We start from the raw sequence: 6,566 nt of genomic DNA, 5'->3' as shown, positions 1-6,566 counted from the left end.
AAAGTCGATTAAGTCGACTGAAGTGTGGCTAAATCAGAGCAGAGCAGCAGGACGAGCAAGGGGGAGAGCAACAACAGCAGCTAGGCCAGCGAGCGATCGAGCGAGAGCCAGAGCAGCAGCGTCAGCGTGAGCGAGCGAGCGAGAGCCGGAGCAGCAGCAGCAGCAGATCCGGCTGGTATGGACGCCGCCGCCGAAGGGGCCTCACACTAGCGGAGTGCCGCCATGGAGATGTCGCCCGTGGCACTGGCTTCAAGGTAGCTGCTCCATGGGGTGCGGGAAGGAGCACCGTCGGCGCCGGGAGGTCGACTTAAGGAGAAGGTGCGATGCGATGAGTGTACAACCTCTTTGGTGGCACCGAGTAGGCCTCGGCTTTGTCGGAGGAGTAGGTGAGGATGCTGCGGCTCCGGTGGAGCAGGTTAAGGCAGCGCTGTGCGGATGGAGCAGCCACGATAGACGAGGCGATCATCGGAGCAGCTCCTTGGAGGTGGAGGACGGGGCGGTTGAACCGGCGGGACGGCGAGATGGACGACGGATCCTCATCCGGGGAGGTGGACGATGGACGTCGAGCTGTTGCGGTGGAGAACATCGTCAGGGAAGAGGCTCCCCCTCGGTACCGGTGACGTGGTGGACGAAGGAGGGTGGGGTTTCACGGCTGGAACAGAGAGGTTATGGCGGCCTGGGATTTCGAATGGCGAAAAGGTGGCGATGGGAGGGGGTGAAGCATGACTTAGGGACGCGCTTGTTCAAAATGTAGGGTGTGTTACAAAAGTACCCCCCTCAATTTGAACTAGCGGCCCTTTTGGCTCAGGGTTAGAAGGAGGATTTCACGTGTCGGGATTTGGCAGCTGGAGGGAGTTTTCACGCGCGTTGTAATTTCGGGATAGCAAGGCGCGGGTTGTGAAGGCGCCAGTTTTGGGAGCACGATATCTGAATTTTCGGGATATAACAAGACGCGGGTTGAATTTTAGGGACAAGCCTAACATGTAGTAATATTGTACTTGTACGTACCAAATCAATTCGCACTTCCCTCAATCAAAAAGAAAACAAGAAAAATAAAACTATTCACACCACACAAAGAGAGAGTCTTGCCCCGTTTTACTATACAAATGCTATTCAAAGATACTCCCTCCTTCCATCTATATAGGGCCTAATGCGTTTTTTGATGCTAACTTTGACCAAATATTAGAGCAATGATATATGACATGCAACTTACACAAAGCACACCGTTAAATTCGTTTGTGAAAGGTTCTTTCAATGATATAATTTTCACATTGTGCATGTCATGTACTATTAATCTTGTCAATAGTCAAAGGCGGTCTTAAAAATCTCATTATGCCCTATATAGATGGAAGGAGGGAGTATGAATCCATGTTATTTCCAATTAACTTTTTTTCGCCTGTTGTATAATGCATGTAACCTACTCATACCAACATTTTAGTGCATTCCAAATGTCTATACTACCGCTGCAATTCAAACTAAATTTGAATTCGTTTCTCTATTTCAATAAGAATCTACAATCATTATTGTTACCAACTTCATCCATCATAGTTTCCTTGCTATCCTCCAGATATAAATCGGATGGCCTATAATGCAGGATGGCAGGCACACCATCATCAACAACTCTGTTTTCTTATAAGAGTAGAGATAAAATATATTAAATGTAGTACAACATGTTCATAACCACACCATGTGTATCACCGTTATATATATTCACACATGAGTCATTTTAAAACACTATGATAAATGCTTCAAATATCTGAATTCACTTTTTATAATGAAGTATATATGATCTCTATTCGTCTTTTACACCCACACAACCCTCTTATCTTTGTATCTAGAGCTAACTTTCTCTTGTGCATGCACACGACCGCATCCCTCTCACCCTCCCTCAGCATTCTCTAGCTCCATCGAGCAAATTCGTCTTTTCACTTTAGGTCGTTCACCCACGGTGTGTGTAGGCCCCCAGCTCCTTCTTTACAGCACACATCGATCGATATGCCTCTCTAGCCAGGTTTGCCTAGCATGAACACAAGCTTCCCCTCTTCTCTTGTCATCGTCCATGCCTCACTCCCACCACTCTTTTCATCGTTCTCGTACTCGCACATCCTTTCCCCTTGATATAGTATGCCTCTCGTACCACCTCCTAGATGCATCCCTCTCTCTCTATCCGTCTCCTCGTGCCTCATTTGCTTCTAACACACACATGCATGTATACCGATCGATCTCCCAACATATACCTAGACCGACTTTAACTACTGTCGTGGAATTAACACGTCAGATGTCCTCATGAAAGGACTTAGTCGTGGAGCCATCGCAACGGGTTAGCTTGAAGAAGTTAAACCGGACAGGGGACACGAGAGTTTTATACTAGTTCGGCCCCTTCGATGAAGGTAAAAGCCTACGCCTAGTTGTGATGGAATTGATTGGGTTTCGATGACCAGGGAGCAAATACGCTTTGCCTGGGTCTCGAGTTGTTGTTTCTTGTCCCTGAACCGCCGTCGGGTCGTCCCTTTATATACATAGGTTGACGCCCGGCCGGTCTACAGAGTCCCGAGGCCGGCTCATACAAGTGCCCGGCTCGGTCTCTCTTTTCCTATCTTATAACACAAGTTACACGATCATGGCGGTTTACAACTTATGGGCCCTAATCTATCTTTGGGCTCTGGCCCTCTAAGTTTCATCCGTAAAGCGCCATCTTTTGGGTCTTTATGGGCTTCAAAGCAGTTGAGGGTAAAATGGCCCCTCCTGGGCGGTTTACCCTTAGTAGTTATATCCTCAACAACTACCCCCCATCGATCGACGTACCTCACATGTTATGTCTCTCCTTTCTCTAACAAAGGGCGATTGATCTTCCTATGTAGTTACGTCTGCTTACCACAGACACATCGTCCCCCCTCATCATTCGTGCATGCTTGCTGACCCGTCTCTCACGCGCACGTGCATACACAACAAGCAGCCGTCTCCTCTCTTATTGATATTGCGGGCGTGCCCTCCGTTTGTCTAGCAAGCCTATCCCACCATTTGTTACAAGCAACTCCACTACCACCCCCTCCAACACTCTAGCTTTGTCTCTCTCCCAACCTTATTACTCTCCTGCACATATACATGGATGCCGATCGATCTCCCTTAATACATGAGGCAGATTGATCTCCTTAATACATGAGGTATGCCTCTCTCCTCCTCCACACATATACCAGTCATTGTACCTCTATAGTTAATTGGGCCTCCCTCTTCCCCCACCACACACCGATAGTCGAGCGCTGCAGGTAGGTATCCATGCCACAGAGACAAACTGCACATGTTGCCTCTCACGTTCCAGTAGGCCAGCCACTGTATATCTTTGACCTGGGCACACACAAATTTGATGGCACTCTTTATCGATCGCGCGCGCACACACACACATCATCCCTCTCTTCGATTCTATGGACACCTCAAGCCGATGATACCTCCACTCTCTTCTCGTGGATCGCCCCCTCTATATATATGTTATATCCAGGACTCTATTTCACACACATTGCATATGTTACATTTTTTGATTGACCCCCCCCCCAAAAAAAACTCTCAAGAACCCACACACTATATCTCTCTAGGTTTGTATCTCTCTCACACAACCCCACGTAGGTGGTGTACGTATACAAGAAGAGAATAGGTGCACCGTGCACGTACTCATGCTTCGTGCCCAGCCACACCAGCGCGGGTACACGGTGGAGCTCATTTCTTTACGAAATGGCATCCGACGTTCTAATTTGAACGCCTATAGCGGTTGTTTACCTAGGAAGGTCGTGTACCACGCGTGCACGAAAAAAAGTTCGACTTGACGCATTGCCGCGTTATTTTTAAATAAAGTTATAGCGCTCAATGGCACGTACGCAGAATATAAAACGATTTTTTATGGAGAAAAAGGTAGTCCGCTCACTATATACAATGGAGCCTGCCTGCCTGGTTTGTCTCTCTTCAGAGTATCTCACACAAGGCTGCGGTGGCCTCTCTCTCTCTCTCACCGTTGGTCACTGATCCGGCCGCATCCCATCCGTCGGGGAAAGGGAGTGCGGTGGCCTCTCTCTCTCACCGTTGGTCACTGATCCGGCCGCATCCCGTCCGCCAGGGGAAAGGGAGGAAGTGCATGGTTTGTCCATTTGATGACGTCGAGGCAGCACGTCCCGATCTGCGGCACAAGCCGTTCTCTCTGACCAAGCTCCGGCGCGGCAGGGCCTACGCCACCTGCTCATAGATGCTGCCTGACGCTGCTCACCTAGTTACATCCCGACGACCTCCAGGTATCCCCTCCGACCTAGCTCCATTGCCCGTCTTCCCACGTCGCTGCATGTGGATCTTCCATAGTTCTTTGCCCAAAACATAGCTCATCCGGCTCACTTTCCATATTGCATTCTCGTCCTCACACCGTTTTAGACAAAGACAACCGTGTTGTTATCTTCCCTTAGGACAAGGAATATGCTTCTTTTTTGTCGTCGCATGTGTCATCAACTGTTATTGGCCAGTAATTGTTTCCTTTCTACCTGTTTTTTGCAAACAGGGCTATCCATTTCACCTCGTTGCTATTGCGACCTTTTGGTGAACTGCACAAATCACTTTTTTTCTTAAGAGTGTTTTTTGCAGTTGTACTAAAATGTCACACGGGCAACATATCTACATTTCAGTGCGACTGCACAAAGGGAGATTGGTTTTGCTCTATCCTCCTCATCCAACTCCGAGCCTAATCTTCTCCAACTAGTTAGTCTTAAGAGAGACTGCAAAGGTGGCCGGCTTCTATTTGTGTGTTTATTGTTTCATCAACAGTCCTCTATTATCGTAATCACACTTAATATCTTTGGAACAGGGACGCTCAGCTCTATTTTAGTGGAACTGCACAAAATGATCAGAATGTTGCATGCTCCAGACAGCTACTTTTTTTCCAACATGCCTTGTTGATTTAGACAGAGCTGGGGGGACATTGCTGCCAATGAAAGCATGGATCAATTTTAATTTAACACCTTCTCACAACTCTATCTTCAGTTGTGATGTAATTATTAGCTCTGATTTGCTAATAATTGACATGCGTTAGCAAGGAAGTTAGTTTTTTATTGTTTCCGAAAGAGCATCGATGGCAAGACACGCGAAACAAAAGTTGCAAGCTCACACCATTGTACAATTTCATGGCCCTGGAAAATTATTTGTATAGTACGTCAATTATGTAAACAAATGATGGAAGCTTCATAGAATTGCCAGAAGCCTCTTCATCATACGGGTCCATGTGCCATGCACAAAATTATACTCCTTCGTTCCTAAATATTTATCTTTTTACAAATTTCAAACGGGCATATTTTAGAGTGTAGATTCACACATTTTGCTTCGTATGTGTACTACCTCTGTTCCTAAATATTCTATTCTTCTTTCTAGAGATTTCAATAAGTGACTACATACGGAGCAAAATGAGTGAATCTACACTCTAAAATATGTCTATATACATTCGTATGTGCCAGTCCATTTGAAATCTCTAAAAAGATAAATATTTGAGTAGTCACTTGTTGAAATCTCTAGAAAGACAAATACTCTGGAGTGTATTTAAGAACCGAGGGGGTAGTGCACAACCGCATGGGAGACTCAGCCCGGTCGTTGCGCCGCATTAATAGTGAGTAATGAGCAGTCAAATCATAAGCCCCAACTTTCCCACTGTAAGTTGCTCGGAAGAAGCAACCATCAATACGCTCTTCTTTGAATCCGCTCATACTACTCCATCCATCACTGTTTATAGAGCGCGCTTGAGAAAAAAGAAAAATAGCATTGGTAGTTATATCACGTCGTCTATTACTAGAGGGAATAATGCGTACACACATGCATGCTTCCACCCCGGGTACGCACATGCATGCACTTACTTCACTCCGTAGTAGTACTCCCTCCTTTCCAGTTTATAGTGCTCAATTCAGAAATCTCACCAATCAAGGTAGATGGCGAGTGGTGGAATACTTTTTGTAGTTTTGCATAAGTACCTAATTAATGCTCTTGTTATCCTCAAAAAATTATGTTTATCAATGCATTAATTGCAATGCATGCATGCATAAAGTACAAGCATTGGTCAATTTTCTCTTAATACTTGCATGCAATGATTTAATGCACCTTGGAATCTGAACATGTGATGGAAAACAACCAAATTGAGCCTTATAAAATGGAAAAAATAAAATTTTGAGATAAGTCCTATAAACCGGAAAGGAGGGAATACATGGAGAGAAAAATGTGGACTTGATTGCGGTTACCACGCCCTAATTAATTGAGCATTAAACCAAACGCGTCTAAAGTCTCTCTGGTGGTGGAAATGCATTGAGAGAAATGCATCATAATGAAGCGCGCCATGTAAACTGTGACGTAGGGATGAGTAGTATGAAGGTGCAAAACCAAGTACGCGTATGGCCAGTCGGTCAATGCACCTCCTCTTGGCATATCACTAACATGTGGGACAGGAGTGTGAGCAAACTGATCTCAATTGACGGCAAAGAGCCAACCCGCCGTTCCTTGAGAGAGACGAGGAGCGAGAACACACAGACGGGCTCGCGCGGAGGCCAAGATATATT

Source organism: Triticum dicoccoides, chromosome 7B (genome assembly GCF_002162155.2).
Source record: "Triticum dicoccoides isolate Atlit2015 ecotype Zavitan chromosome 7B, WEW_v2.0, whole genome shotgun sequence".
NCBI classification, from domain to species: Eukaryota; Viridiplantae; Streptophyta; class Magnoliopsida; order Poales; family Poaceae; genus Triticum; species Triticum dicoccoides.
Note: the sequence above shows the minus strand (reverse complement) of the source record.